Source organism: Rhinolophus ferrumequinum, chromosome 2 (genome assembly GCF_004115265.2).
Source record: "Rhinolophus ferrumequinum isolate MPI-CBG mRhiFer1 chromosome 2, mRhiFer1_v1.p, whole genome shotgun sequence".
Lineage (NCBI taxonomy): Eukaryota > Metazoa > Chordata > Mammalia > Chiroptera > Rhinolophidae > Rhinolophus > Rhinolophus ferrumequinum.
The window spans coordinates 31,231,360-31,248,437 of NC_046285.1; the positions used below are offsets into that span (position 1 = coordinate 31,231,360).

A 17,078-nucleotide genomic window follows, 5' to 3' on the forward strand; every position below is an offset into this window, starting at 1 on the left:
CCTCTTTCTTTAGCCATCCTGTGCTCGCTCAGTGCACTAATGAACAAACTGGTTATGGCTGCAGGGATGGAAGTTATTCATGGGCTCAAAATTATAGGCTTATTTTTACCAAGACTAAACTGGCTATCATTACTGCTGAGTATCTAGTCTGCCAATAACAGGGTCCATTTTTGAGCCCCTGATAATACACTGTTGCTTGTGGGAACCAGCCAGCCACCAGGTAGCAAGTATATTGATTACATTGGGCCTCTTCCAGCATGGAGGCAGCAGCAGTTTGTCCTCACAGAAAAAGATACTTACTCTGCCTTTCTTGACCTCATTGCTTCTTCCAGTACCATCATTCAGGACTTACTAAATCTTAGTTTTTGCTAAGAAAGATATTGTACAAGAACAACAAAAATAGAGTCAATTGGCTTAAACCCACGGAAGGGCTTGTCATTAGTTTTATCGTGGATTCCTTCACCCAAAACACAGGTGGCTGAATAGAACAGTGGAATGGCTTATTAGATACACAGTTACAAAGCTGTCTGGTGATAGCACTTGTGGATTTGAGGAACTGTTATACATGATGAAATGTATGCTTTGAACCAATGACCATAAGCTCATATAATGTATTTCTTCCACAGCCAGAATACCAGAGTCCAGAAACCAAGAGATTTAAGTAGATTCACTCTTACCCTAAATAATCCTCTCCTAAAATTTATACTTCCTCTTCCTGCATCTTTTGATTGTGCTGGTATAAAAACTGTTATTTCCTAAAGAGAAAAAAAATGATCACACCAGGAGACTAAAAAACAAGTTTCATTTAACTGGAAGCTGAGATTGCCATTTGGTGCCTTTAGCCTCCTCTGGTCACTAAACCAACAAGCAAATAATGGATTTGCTCTCCTGATTGGGGTGACTGATTCAGGTTATCACGGGGAAGTAGGGTTGCTGCTACACAATTGTGGAAAAGAAGAGTGTAACCCAGGGGATTCTTTTAGGTATCTCTTGGTACTGATTGGTGGTAAAAGTTAATGGATGGATGTAATAACTTAATAGCAAAGGCCAAAAGATACCAGAGAAAGCCGATCTTTGAGAATATGGAGTTGGATACTTGGTTGTGTATATAAAATAAGAGGGATGGATTAGATACTTCCTAAATTCACATTCACTTTTAAGACTACATCTCTGTAACCTCCAAACAGAGGCTCCTTCATGCTTCTGATCCCATTTAATTGTCATTACTTAGGGCATTGGGGATGTATTTTTTCTCTTGAAATTCTGTCTTGTTTCCTTTACTTCTTTTGAATCTAACAGCAATCAACTAGTTCAAATGGGAATCTTGCATGTAAAAATATAAGGTAAATTATATGGCAAAGATATTGAAATAAATGTGGATCTTGAGTGTTAAGATTCAAAGTAGATTGCATGGTAAGTCATAGTAGTAGTAACTTATCATTTGAATTAACTTGAGTTTGTTTAGTAATTGGTCTCTTAACAGGCAGCTACTCTAATAGAGCCTTACCAAGTTGATTGGATCATACATACAACAATCATGTTTGGGCTACATAGTCTTTCCTTGCTGGTTCTCAGATTGACCCAATAGTTCAAAGTCACATCTGCTCTCTTATTACTTAAATTCTGACTTAGTTGTTTCTAAGAGATTTCCTCAATGTCCATGGAATAAAATCTCTTTGCAAGACTAATGTAATCTACCTGTACATAAAAATGTGTATTGCCCTCTTACAAGTCTTTCCAGTTTATTTGTCTTTGGACAGTAATATATTCTTTTTTGGCGGTTCTTGTATGGCCTGCCCCAAACATACTGACCCCCCCTTTATTTAGTTCCTTTTTTTCTCAGAGCATTTCTATTTCTCTTCATCCTTGATTCCAGTGTTTATGGAGCTGAGCTTCCCCCTGCACTTATTTTATGTCTGGTGACATAATCCAGGAAGTCCCAACATAGACCAGTGTAGTAATGAAAATCATTGTGTTTCTAAAATAAACTTTGTATTATGATTATTTGGGCTGAACCAAAGGTGAATTACATGGTAAAGGAATCACAGAATGTTGTAGCTGGGAAGGTTAACGGGCGTCCAATTTAGTCTGATCTTCTTATTTTATAAATTGAGACGTTCAGGATTGCTCAGTGCCCTATTAAGAACTGATGTCCAAAACATTTTTATTTTGGTTCAGTGCAAATTCTCTAACATCATGTTTTTGCTCTGCTATTATTTTTAGGATATAAACATAAAATTGATAATTTTCAGATCTCAAATGTTATTCAATAATCTTTTATATGTGCACAGAATTTTAAAGCTTTTAAATAATTTGATAAGGATTACCTATCCTTAAAAGGCAATTATATATTCTTTTCAACCCCCTCCCCCCTTTTTTAAAGAGAAGCTTTTACTATACGTATATCCCTTTCCCCTGAAAAACTGTTAAGATTGTTCCAAGAGATCAAAACATAGGATTTTTTTCTTTTAAAATTTCAGGTATGCAAAGTCATTTTTGCCTTTAGTTTCGAATAGATTTTATTTTCTTCCCTGCAATTCTTTTTTTTTTTTTAAGAATGCCCTAGAAAGTTATAGTTACTCGAAACAAAGGTATTTTCTAAAAATTGCCCATTGTTGTGTTACTCCCCATTCAGGCAAACTTCAAATTTACCTGTTTAAATTATATAAGGGATAATTATTGGAACTATATATATAGAATTAGCTTTCTTGGTTTCTGATGTCTGAGGCAGTAACCCTACTAATGAACGGAGCTCATCTTGTAGTCTATTGGCAGCTACGTATCAAGGTTGGTTAAACTTAATGCTGAGGGCTTTCAGTAATGGGCAAAGTTTCAAAAGTCTGCATTACTCTGGGGCTATTCACAAAAGCCGTCTCTGGACATGTAAATTGGAAAATTGAAACAATCTATGTATCTCGATAATTCAAATAAATGTTCTAACATTTACCTCAATTACCTTGAATCTACAAGAAAATGTGTTCTTATATTTGAATTAGTATGAAAATTGCCTTAGTGTTTTATTCCAATTTACATGTCCAGATATAGCTTTTGGGTAATAATAATAGTGATGGCTTCCATTATGTTCCAGGCACTATTAGGTGATTTTCATATATTATTTCTAACCCTCATACCAACCCTACAAACTAGGCATTGTTATTGCCATTTTACCTATGAAGAAACTAAGCTTCTAGAAGTTACAGAATTTATGAAGAACTTGAAGTAGTAATTTTCTTTGAAGAAAATTGGCAATGTGATAAAAGAAAGCAATATATGTTGGTAAGTCTCAGGAAATGAATAAATGCTGGCAACGTTATTTATCAGTTTGAAAAGAAAGAAGTCAAATCCAAAGTCTTTCCTCCTTCTGCATTGCCATAGTATGATGGTAATTTTGGTGTATGCCTTCTTTTCTTTGTGAGTGGAGATCATTATTTCCACGCTTTTTTTTTTATTTAAGTTTAATTTTATTTTCAAAATCTTCAAGTGGCTAAGAGGAAAACGAAAGGCTGTAAAACAAAAAGATACTGTGCTCTACATAAAACGGCGTATGTCAAAATACCAAGTTACATCTTCCTTTAAGGCAATTATTTGCACAACCAAGCTACACTTGAATGCATTAACTTGCTACAGTTTTGACAGAGGCAGTCTGTGTGCTCGAATCCCTCGAATACTGATGGAATTGTGATTACACCCTGAAAAAGAGAAGAGTCTGAATACAAATTTCAGAGGGCCAGAAAGTGTTTAATGTCTCATTGTTTGCATCGAGATTCTAAATCACATTCAAGTTGATGACTCTGATCTTCATATCAATGCACAAATGGAACAGAAGAAAAAAGCCAGGAAAGCTGTTTTCTGAGCGAAACACTGATTTTGTTCTCATATTACTAGCAAGAGACCATTTGGGATATTTAAGCCTGAGGTTGAGTGCTGTGCGTTTGTTAGAGCTCCTCAGTGTTTGAAACAGATTTTCCCTTTGGGGAGCCCATCCATTTGGACAAGTGCTACATCAGATCAAAAGACATGGGAAGAGATATTTTGCGCACAGATTGAATTTTTTTCTGGCAAAATAACATGGCTTTTTAGCACAACATTGTCTATTCTCTACTGAGTGTTCTTTTTTTGTTTTTTTTTTTTAATAGTTGGAGTCTGTTTTCCAGTAAGTGTCAGGCTTTTTTCATGTGGCAAATTGGCTAGCAGCCACCTGGAGCTCATTTGAAATGAAACCTGGCGTTATGGGATTTAGCTCCTCAGCTCCAGTTAGTATTGTTTTCCAGTTTATTAAATGTTGATCAAATTGCTCATAGTATTGAAATTTTCATCATTAGATTTTTGTGTTATTTACTATTTGAGAAACACAAATATTAGTGTAAACTTTTGGTTATAATTATATTCTGTTAAAAATGTCATGGATCTACTAAAAAGAAATCATGTCTATAGTTGTTTTTTTTAAATCTCTTTTAACTGAAAGAAAGGCAGTGTCACCAGCACCTTAAGTCTATCATTGCCTTAAGTGGTTTGAAGGGAGTTACCATAAAAGCAAAGTGCTATTTTAACTATCATGAAAGGTTAATCTAGTATTGGAAAGCAATAGCCACATTTTATTTCTGAACAGTGATACCGATCCATTTTTGGTGAACATTGTTTACAAGAGCCTTGCGCACAAATCCTGGTTCTTTGGCGAACAAGCATCAAGTAGTTAGACACAGCACTAGGAAGAGTGCTGCTGTGGGGGAAGCTTAGGGAACGGAGAAAAGGAGGGGAATCGTATTCTGCTTTTCTGCACTATGTATTTAGAATTCCTGGCATGACTGATCCAGTTTTCTCCTGTTGTCATTAGCAGTCGCTGCCAATCACGGCTAATCATCTACTTCCAAAGTGAAAAGAGAGTTGGCTAAAGTGCAGTTGGAACTACTGCTGCTGCATCTCTGGGGATGTTACTGGAAATTTCACAAATTCCTGTTTCCAAACTACTGTCTTCTGATACAACATAATGGAAAATGGGAGCAATTATTCAGATTATATGTACAAACAGTACATTTTCACTTTCGATTTATTGAAGAAAAATCTCCATCTCTTAGTGACCGTCTTTCCTGACTTTTAGCACTTCTTGCTAGAACCATTGCCTTTTCTGAATTTTTACTTAATTGATAATTGAACCCCTCTACAACTTGCCCTCCACCATGCCTGGACTCCATTAGTTGCTGGATAACTATTCATTCTTTTCAAAGCTAATTATTTTCTTTATAAATACGAGGCAGGATAGCATAGCAGTTAGGAGAACAGGAACTGGTGTCAGACTGCCTAAGTTCAAATATTACCTCTTCCACTCATTAGCTGTGTGACTTTTGATAAGTCACTCAACTCCCTGGGGCCTCATTTCTTCATCTATGAAATGGGGATAATAATATTACCAATCTCCGTAGCTGATATATACCTGTGTACCATTTGTTAAAACACTGAAATGCTTCCACATTAAGTTGGTACATAGCTGCAGCCTCAAGCTCCCTGAATGTCCACTCTTCTTCCTACTTCCTCAGTGTACCTTTGCTCTCCCAGTGATTCTGCAGGGCTTATTGGCTCAGTAGGGGGCCCTCCAGGATCTGCCCCCAGCACTATGTTCAGCATCTGCCTCACAGGTCAGTGCCCATGTTGTACCTGTTAATAAATGTTTTTCATATACCGTCTTCATAGAGTCATTGTGAGTTTCACGTAAGTTGATGTATGTTGATATATTTAGAATAGTATCTGGTGTCCATTAAGCACTGTCCAAATTGCTATTATAAATAGTTGGTAAGTCTCCTGTATATTTTGCATCTCCCTGAAGCACCATCCAAGTGAAAGGCAATCCATTCATTTCTTAAGGAAAAAATTACATTAAATTAAGTGAAATTTAGTTTAACTTAATTTTATTGTGTTAAGAACACTCAACATGAGATCTACCCTCAACAAATTTTTAAGTGTGTAATACAGCATTGTTAACTATAGGCACGTTGTTGTACAGCAGGTCTCTAGAACTTACTCATCTTGCATAAATGAAACTTTATACCTATGCAACAGCAACTCCCTATTTCCCCCTCTCCCAGCTCTTGGTAACCACCATTCTACTCTTTGATTCTATGAGTTTGACTATTTTAGATACCTCATACGAGTGGAATCATGCAGTATTTATCCTCTGTGACCTGCTTATTTCACTTAGCATAATATCCTCAAGGTTCATCCATGTTGTTGCATATTGTAAAACTTCCTTCTTTTTTAAGGCTGAGTAATTTTCAATTTTATGTCTATACCACGTTTTCTTTATCCATTTATCTTTTGATGGACATTTAGGTTGTTTCCACATCTTGACTATCGTGAATCGTACTGCAATGAACACAGGAGTGCTGATATTTCTTTGAGATCCTGATTTCAATCCTTTTTGATAAATACCTAGAACTGAGATTGCTGGACCTCATGGTAGTTCTATTTTTATTTTTTGGAGAAACCTCCATATTGTTTTCCATAATGGCTGCACCACTTTGCATTCCAACCAATAATACGTAAGGGTTCCAGCTTCGCCACATCCTTGCCAATACTTGTCTTGTTGATAATGGCCATATGCCAGGTGTAAAGTGCTATCTCTGTGGTTTTGATTTGTATCTCCCTGATGACTTTGAATGTCTTTTCATGTAACCTGTTTATCTTCTTTGAAGAAATGTTTATTCAATTTCTTTGCTCACTTAAAAAATCAGATGATGTGTTTTCTTGCTATCAAGTAGTATGAGTTATTTATATATTTTGGAAATTATCCCTTTTCAGGTATATGATTTGAAAATATTTCCCCCAATTTCATAGATTGCTTTTATATTCTCTTGGGCTTTTTTCTTTGTTTGTTTTGTTTGTTTTTTGCTGTGTAGCAGCTTTTTAGCCTCACTTGTCTGTTTTTTCTTTTGTTGCCTACATACTTTTGGTGTCATACCCATGAAATCATTACCAAGACCAATGTCATGAAGCCTTTTTCCTACATCCTATGAGTTTTACATTTTCACATCTTACTGATATTTAATGCATTTTGAGTTGTTTTTATGTATGGTGTAAGATAAGTGTCCAGTTTCATTCTTTTGTATGTCAATACCAAATTTTCCTTGCATCATTTGTTGAGTAGATTATCCTTTCCCATTGTGTATTTTTAGCACCCTGGTTCAAGATCAGTTGATTGCATGGATTTATTTCTCGGCTCTTTATTCCCTTGGTCTATATGCCTGTCTTTTCGCCAGTACCATGCTTTTTAAAAAAAATTTTTGCCCACATTATTTTTTTAAATATATTTTTTATTTTACTTTCCGGTGTACAAAACAACATAATGATTACACATTTACATACCTCACAAAGTGATAACCCCAACAAGTCTACTACCCATCTGACATTCTACATAGCTATTACAATTGACTATATTCCCTATGCGTACTTTATATCCTGTGACTATAACATATATATATACACATATATATATATACACACATATATATGTGTGTGTGTGTAGATACACACACACACACACACACACACACGTATACAATATTATTTTATATTAATTTCGGGTGTACAGCACAGTAGTTAGGCATTTATATAATTTAAGAAGTGATGCCCCTAATAAGTCTAGTACCCATTTGACACAGCACATAGTTTTTACATTATTGACTATATCCCCCATACTGTATTTCACAGTCTTGTGACTACCAATTTGTACTTCCTAATGCCTTTACCTTTCTCATGCATCCTCCCAACCCCTGCAACATCTAGTAACAATCAGTTTAGTCTCTGTATCTATGAGTCTATTTCTGTTCTGTTTATTCACTTATTCTGTTCTTTAGCTTCCACATATAAGTGAGGTAACATGGTATTTGTCTTTCTCAGTCTGACTTATTTCATTTACCATAATACTCTCTAGGTCCAGCCATATTGTTGCAAATGGTCAGATTTCATTCTTTTTTATGGCAGGGTAATACTCCATTGTATAGATGTACCACATTTTCTTTATCCAACTATCTATTGATAGGCATTTTCATTGTTTCCATAGCTTGGCTATTGTGAATAGCGCTGCAGTAAACATAGGGGTGCATATATTTTTTCAAATTAGTGTTTTGGATTTTTAAAAAATAAATAGCCAGGAGTGGAATTGCTGCTTTATAAGGTAGTTCTATTTTTAATTTTTTGAGGAATCTCCATACTGTTTTCCATTGTCGCTGCACCAATCTGCAATCCCGCCAACAGTACACGAGGGTTCCCATTTCTCCACATTTTCACCATCACTTGTTGTTTGTTGATTTACTGACGATAACCATTCTGACAAGAGTGAGATGATGTTTCACTGTGGTTTTTATTTGCATTTCTCTGATGACTAGTGACGTTGAGCATCTTTTTATATGTCTATTGACCATCTGTATGTCCTCTTTGGAGAAATGTCTATTCAGGTCCTCTGCCCATTTTTTAATTGGATTGTTGGTTTTTTGGGTTGAGTCGTATGAGTTTTTTTGTTTTTAATATGTTTTGGATATTAACCCCTTATCAGATGTATCACTGGCAAATATCTTCTCCCATTTAGTAGGGTGTATTTTTGTTTTGTTGATGTTTCCTTTGCTGTGCAAAATCTTTTTAGTTTGATGCAGTCCCATTTGTTTATTTTTTTTCTTTTGTTTCCCTTGTTTGAAATGATATATCAGTAAAAATATTATTAAAGTTAATGTCTGAGAATTATTGTCATATTTTTTTTCTAGGAGATTTATGGTTTCGAGTCTTACATATAAGTCTTTAATCCATTCTGAGTTTATTCTTGTATATAGCTTAAGAAGGCAGTCCAGCTTTCATTTTTTGAATGTATCTGTCCAGTTTTCCCAGCACCATTTATTAAATAAACTGTCTTTCCCCCAATGTATAATCTTGTTTCCTTTGTCAAAGATTAAATGACCATATAGGCATGGATTTATTTTTGGGCTCTCTATTCTGTTTCATTGATCTATGTGTCTGTTTTTATGCCAATACTATGCTCTTTTAATTGCCATAGCTTTGTAGTATAATTTGATGTCAAGTAGCATGAGACTTCCAGTTTTGTTCTTTTTTCTCAGGACTGCCATGGCTATTCAGGGGCTTTTATGATTCCATATAAATTTTAGGATTATTTGTTCTAGTTCTGTAAAAAGTGCCATTGGCATTTTGATAGGGATTGAACTGAATCTGTAGATTGCTTTGGGTAGTATGAACATTTTAACTATATTAAATCTTTCTATCCATGATCATGGTATATGCTTCAATTTATTTTTAACTTCTTTAATTTCTCTCTTCAATGTCTTATAATTTTCTGACTAAAGGTCTTTTATCTTTGGTTAAGTTTATTCCTAGGTATTTTTTTTCGTGGTTATAAATGGGATTGTTTTCTTAATTTCTCTTTCTGATATTTGTTATTGTTATATAAAAATGCAACTGAATCTGAATATTAATTTTGTATCCTGCTACTTTACTAAATTCATTTATCAGTTCTAATAGTGTTTCAGTGGGGTCTTTGGGGTTTTATATATAAAACATCATGTCATCAGCAAATAATGACAATTTTACTTCCTCCTTTCCTATTTTGAATTTTTCATTTTCTTGTCTGATTGCTGTGGCTAAATTTCCAGTACTCTGAATAAAAGTGGTTTAAATGGATATTCTTGTCTTGTTTCTGATCTAATAAGAATACGTTCAGATTTTCCCCCATTGAGTATGATATTAGCTGTAGGTTTGTCATACTGTGACAAACTGGGTTTGTCATATATGGACTTTATCATTTTCAGATATGTTTCCTCTATTCCTACTTTGCTGAGGGATTTATCATAAATGGATGCTGGGTTTATGTCAAATACTTTTCCTGTATCTATCAATATGACCATATGATTTTTATGTTTCATTTTGTTTATGTGGTGTATCACATTAATTGATTTGCAGATATTGAACCAACCTTGCATACCGGAATGAATTCCACTTGATCATGATGTATGATCTTTTTTTCCTCTTCTTCCACCTCCCCACTCCCCCACTCTGGTTCAAGCCATTGTTTCACAGTCTAGTTGTGTAGGACTCAGCTCCCTGGCCCATGCTGGTATTATGAGCCTTGCGCTTCCCCCCAGCTGAGGCAGTCGGTCGCTGGTCATCGGTCAGCTGCTCATAGCAGCTCATGGAAGCTCTTGCTGGCTGCCGGACACTCACACTGGCCACCAGCCGCTCATCGCAGCACACAGTAACCCACAGCAGCACAGCAGCCGATGGCAGCACACAGCAGCTCAGCCTGAACTCCAGCTGCTCATGGCAGCCTAGCTCCAGGGAGACTTGTTGTTCACAATCTTAGCTGTAGAGGGTGCAGCTTACTGGCCCATGTGGGAATTCAACGGGCCACCTCGGCATTAGGAGCCAGCAGGCCAGCTCAGTGTATGATCTTTGTAATATATTGATGAATTTGGTTTGATAATATTTTGTTGAGAATTTTTGCATCTATGTTCATTAGGGATATTGGCCTATAGGTTTTTTTTTTTTTTTTTTTTTTCATGTCTTTGGTTTGGGAATCAGGGTAATAGTGGCCTTATAGAATGAGCTTGGGAGCCTCCTCTCCTCTTAAAAGTTTTGGAATAATCTGAGAAGAACAGATGTTAATTCTTTTTTGAATATTTGGTAAAATTCACCTGTGAAGACATATGGTCCAGGACTTTTGTTCGTTGGGAGCTTGTTGATTAATGATTCAATTTTGTTAGTAGTAATTGGTCTGTTCAGATTTTCTGTTTCTTCTTGATTCAGTTTTGGAAGATTGAATGCTTCTAGGCACTTACCCATTTCTTCCAGATTGTCCAATTTATTGGTGTATATCGCTTATGGTATTTTCTTCTTCTTCTTCTTTTTTTTTTTTTTGTATTTCTGTGGTGTCTGTTGTCACTTCTCCTCTTTCATTTCTGATTATATTTATTTGGCTCATCTCCCTTTTTTTTCTTGATGAGTCAGGTTTAAGGTTTGTCAATTTTGTATATATTTTCCAGAAACCAACTCTTGGTTTCATTTTTTTTTTTACTGTTTTTTTTTTTTTTTTTTTTTAGCCTCTATTTCATTTATTTCTGCCCTGATCTTTATTATTTCTATCCTGTACTCACTTTGGGCTTCGTTTGCTATTCTTTTTCTAGTTCCCTTAGGTGTAGAGTTAGACTGTTTATCTGCGATATTTTTGTTTCTTTAGGTAGGTTTGCATTGCTGTAAATTTCCCTCACAGGAGTGTTTTCGCTGTGTCTCATACATTTTAGAGCATTGTGTTTTTATTTTCATTTGTCTCAAGTTATCTTTTGATTCCTTCCTTGATCTCATTGTTGATCCATTCATTATTTAGTAATATGTTATTTAGTCTCCATGTGTAAGTGTGTTTTTCAGTTTTTTCCTTGTAATGGATTTCTAGTTTCAGACCATTGTGGTTAGAGAAGACACTTGATATAATTTCAATCTTTTTAAATTTATTGAGACTTGTTTTGTGGCCAAACATGTGGTCTATCTTGTAAAATGTTTCATGTGCACTTGAAAAGGATGTATATTCTGCGGCTCTGGGGTGAAATGCTCTAAAAATATCAATTAAATCCACTTGGTCTACTGTGTCATTTAATGCCACTATTTCTGTGTTGATTTTCTGTCTGGAAGATCTGTCCAGGGGGATTTTAAAGTCCCATACTATGATTGTGTGTTTGTCAGTCTCTGTCTTTACGTCAGTCAATGTTTGTTTTATATATTTAGATACTCCTATGTTGGGTGCATAAATGTTTACTAGGGTTATGTTGTCCTGTTGGATTGATCCCTTTATCATTATGTAATGTCCTCTTTGTCTCTTATTATAATCTTCATTTTAAAGTCTATTTCATCTGGTATAAGTATTGCTACTCCAGATTTTTTCTCATTTCCATTTACGTGAAATATCTTTTTCCATTCCTTTACTTTCAGCCTATGTGTGTCTTTCCATTTGATGTGGGTCTCTTGTAGACAGCATAGGCATGGGTCTTGTTTTCTTATCCATTCAGCTACCCTATATCTTTTGATTAGAGCATTTAACCCATTTACATTTAAAGTGATTATTGATAGGTACGTAGTTATTGCCATTGTATTATTCATGTTTTTTTATTTTCTTTGTTTGTTTGTTTCCCCCTTTCTTCTTCTTGTAGAAGTTTTTTTAACATTTTTTGTAATACTGACTTAATGGTAATGAATTCCTTTAGCTTTGTCTTGTCTGGGAAGCTCTTTATCATTCCTTCAATTTTAAATGATAACCTTGCTGGGTAGAGTAGTCTTGGTTATAGGTCCTTACTTTGCATCACTTTGAATATTTGCTGCCACTGTCTTCTGGCCTGCCAAGTTTCTATTGAGAAAACAGCCGATAGTCTTATGGGAGCTCCCTTGTAAGTAATTAGTTGCCTTTCTCTTGCTGCTTTTAGGATTCTCTCATTTTCTTTAACTTTTGCCATTTTAAAAATAATGTGTCTTAGTGTGGGCCTTTTTGGGTTGATTTTGTTGATACTCTCTGTATTTCCTGGGCTTGTATGTCTATTTCCTTTACCAGGCTAGGGAAATTTTCACTCTTTATTTCTTCAAATAGATTCTCAATCCTTTGCACCCTCTCTTCTTCTCTGGTATTCTTATGATGTGAATGTTGTTAAGCTTGATGTCTCAAATGTCCTTTAAATATATTTTTCTTAATTCTTTTTGTCGTCCAATTGGGTGTTTTCTGCTACCTTGTCTTCTAAATCACTGATTCAGTCCTCTGCTTCATTTAATCTGCTGTATTCTTTATTTCAGTTATTGTATTCCTTATTTCTGACGTTTTTATGGTTTCTATGTCTTTCTTTATACTTACCATCTCATTGTTGAAGTGCTCACAAAATTCCTTAAGCATTCTTATAACTGGTGTTTTAAACTTTGCCTCTGGTAGGTTGATTGCTGCCATTTCTTTTAGTTCTATATCTGGAGATTTCTCCTGTTCTTTTATTTGGGACATTTTTCTTTATTTCGTCATTCTGACTATCTCTTTTTGTTTGCATCTATGTATTAGGTAGATTTCAGTGTCTGTTGGGTGGCCTTATGTAGTGGGTGTCCTGTGTTGTCCAGTGGTTCAGTCTCCCTAATCACCTGTGTGTGTGTTCCAGGGCAGTTCCTTGTGTGTTGTGTGTATCCTGTTGTAGTTGAGCCTTGATTGGTTTTGGCATGTCAATGGGTGGGATTGACTTCCCAGCTGACTGGCTCTGTGGAATGGCTACACCTAGAGTGTATGAGCTACTGTGTGAGGCCTGACCCCTTAGAGGAGGATTCATCCCAGTGGGTTCTCGTGCCTGCTGAGACCACCCTTTTGCTGTGCTGCTTGTGGGGCTAACCAGGTAGTGCTCTGATATGACCTGAAGCCAGCCTTTGGGTGTGTTTTTTTCTGGTGTCTCTTGGGAGGGGCTCCTCTGTAGGCCAATTTTTAGTTTTTCCCAAATATTTCTAAAGAAAAATGTGTTGTGGGTTTGAATTTTCTGTGAATTCCCCCAATATGGAATTTTATTCAATTAGAGAAAACTGGTTTAAATGTAGGTCAATAAGAAACTCAAGGAAGGCTGAGGTATTAAATTTAAACGTTCATCATGAGGGGTCACTTTTGAAACTCTTCTTTTCTCCTTTTATCTGCCTTTTCATTAGCTGAAATTAATCTGCAAAGGAAACATTTTTTCTTCTAACCTGCCTTTATTTCTCTCCATTAACAGTATCTTATTGGAAACATCCATTCAAACAATCACCTGATAATTTTTGCTTTTGTTTAACAAAACACTATATTCTCCTATTTTGCTTTGTCTTCAAAACATTCTTAGAAATTAGTTTTAACTTTTGCATTTTAAGAACCATGATTCTATGCTGTGGATAATTTTTCTTCTTTTGCATTCTTCCAATCGTGGTGATGACTTAGTAAGAAGATTTGCATTGTCTCTCACCAGTATCATGGGAAAATCTACTTTGAAATTGATCTATTTAATTTTATCAATAGCTAATGTAAGCCAAGTGGATATTTTTTGTTCTTTCCATAAGCCTCTATATTCATAAAGAAAATAACTGGAAATGAATCATTCTCATTTATTATTCACCAAGATAATGTTTTGAGTTTTTCTTTCCTTTTCACAATGAAGAGTAGTTATCATAGCAAAGATAAAAATGAACACACTGCAATCCAGTGTTAGATTTGTCTTTGAGCCATAAATGGACCTTTCTTTATTGAATAGATTACTGAAACATAGATGCACTCCTTCCACCAACCATATGTCATTAAGGCAGACTGTGTAATACTGATTCCAAATGAGATAACACATATGTGAAATCATGTCAGTTGTGGGCTGAAGAATAGAATCTGTGATTTCATTCTTCCTGTAGATATGACTATATAAATTAATTATATAACCATAACTATATAACTATATAAATTAATCCAAAGTCAACAGAAAAATCTTATTTATATCCCAATAGAATATCAATTAAAATTAGAGCAGTTACTGATCTGCTAATTTGCACTGCTGAACACATAGTGGGTACTCATTAAATATTTGTTGAATATTTGATTAATTGACCTCTGTTCTTACAGTTGGGGAAACAGATGAATGATACATCATCCTGATTTTATTCTTGGCTCTGCCACATGAATTTATGCCACTTAGTTTTCTATTACCATGTTCTTTTCATCCTGATGTATCCTGTGTGCCTGAGCTCGAGATCAGAAATAAAGAAAATTTCATTCTAACATGGAAACAAGCATTTTTGGACTTTTTCAGTTCTCTTTAACCATTAGTTTATATTTTATTGATATTAGACTCATACTTTTTATTGCATAGTAAATTTTTACCCAATACATATTTTTTTTTCCTTTTTGCCACTATCTGTTACATTTGTGTTGGTTCTCATGTATGCAACTGCCATAATTGGGATCTTTCTAAGCCTCACAATAATCCTATTATTATTTTCGTTTTCCAGATAAGACCCCTAGTGATCAAAGATGGGATGTAAATTGTCTAGTTTCATAAATAAAGTTATTATTTTTTCAAATATTCTTTATGTCAGAAAACTTTACCTGAGTTGACACTAATATGATTGTTCTTATTCATCTACTCACCAACAATATTGCCTCTAAGCTCCTCAGGAACAGTGGGGCATTTTATCTGAATGGAGACCTAGATATCATTGGAGGAACACTCTGTTTTATTACTCTTTGGTGGCTTAACATAATTTCTCCTTTTCAATCAAGAAGCACATCTTAAATTAGAAAACCAGAATCAGTAAGCTTGAGTAACAAGTCTCCTAATGTCTTCAGGATTTGTAGAACCCACACCTAGCAGAGAACTCAGAATCCTTAGTGCTTCTTAAGTGATTATCTGTTATGATTGAGTCTATATACAGTTAGGTTAGGTCACTGAGTTTGTAGTCAGAAATTAGAATCTTCTGAATCTCATACATGCTTGTCATGTGGTAACCTCTAAGAAGTTTTCTCTAAGGATACAGCAACCTGGGCATCATCCCAGTTAACACCCATTGGTAAAATGATTGGGTCAAATCTGTGACCTGTGGCTAGCTAATTCTGTGGAAGCTTTCTGCAGCAAAGAGGTTCAAGTCGAAAGTATTCTTCAGAATACAGAAAAAAATAAAGGCCCATATTTGATTGCTTATATATGCCAACAAAAAGGGAACTATTAAGAAGTTCCATATAATTTTAACTACTTGTTAGTTTAAAATAAAATCTATCTTCTTACAAATTCCTTTGCCAACATTCCAGCAAGTAAGGCAGTTGATATACATCTTGGAAAAGAAGGTGAATATTTTTATATGTTATATTTTCCATATTTACTTGCATTCTATTTTTCCACTGATTTCTTTGTTCAACCTAATTTACCCTTGTACCCATGGGGCAATTCTAATGTACATTGAGAAACCATCATAAACTTCTCTTGACATTAAAATCGCTTGCAAAAACATTATTGCTGTATATTCAAGTTCTGTACTGCTGCTAGTTCTAACCCAGTAATAACTTAAGCTAGACTTCCTAATAGGAACTTGACAGTGCAAGGTATTGACTAAAGAGTAAAGTAAACAAAATACATTTACATGTCAGAAATGGATTTTACACTTGTTCCTGGTTAAGTGACAATGAATAATAAATATGTGGGTAGAAATAACATTACTTATTTGTATTTAAGAAATTCAATTATTGCCAAATGTGTCCACCCTTATTGTAAATTGCTCCTTGAGGTCCCTAAGTTCCAGGTCATATGGTCCAGCCCAAAGCAAAATGATAAAGTAGGTGAAATTTGCCTTGACATAGAATTTCTCCTGTTATTCTTAGTAAGGCTTCTGTCCTAATTATTCCTTTAATAGCTACTCATTTATTTATTGTCTTTATACTTTAGTGTGAATTAAGTTCTTATAGACCTTTTCTGCTACATTTTCATTTTGATTCTTCTCACTGGAAGTATTAGAGATTTTGCCTCCAATTCCAGGAAATATAGGAATCCTGATGTAGCATGTTATGTAGTTCCATTGGACATATTTTAGTATTAATTTCAAACTTTTTTTCATTTCTTTAAAATAATGTATAGTAGTAGGTCCACTTTCTCTCCTAATGTCCTCTTCTCATTCCAGATTACACTATGACTAAAGGCATATTTATTTACCTCAAATTAAGGAATATAACAACTTCCTGTATATTATCACTGGGTTCATTATTTTTCTCCTCTTCCTTCACGTTTCACATTAAAATAAATAAGTTTTTCCTTTTCTAAACTTACTTGGTCCCCTCTTGGTTATATTTGTACAAATCAGTTATTTTTTAAAAAATACTTCTTGGTGAAACACTCTATATTCTAAAGAAAAAGTAGATGAACTTGAATAATCTCTTGATGGTTGATAATACAGTAATAATGATAAAACCCAAATACTTGTATTTTTCAGGAAGGACATAATATATCAAAGATAAATATCAGTCTACATAAGAATAAAGATACCATTGGACAAAGAGACACATTTTGTTTGAAAAAAAGCATTAC

General features: G+C 34.8%; 1 protein-coding gene across 1 annotated transcript in view; it reads left to right on the forward strand.

The window, feature by feature from the left end:
- ZPLD1 (zona pellucida like domain containing 1) overlaps nt 1–17,078 on the forward strand; it is a 124,556-nt gene that overhangs the window by 324 nt on the left and 107,154 nt on the right. The gene's annotated exons all lie outside the window — the stretch shown is intronic.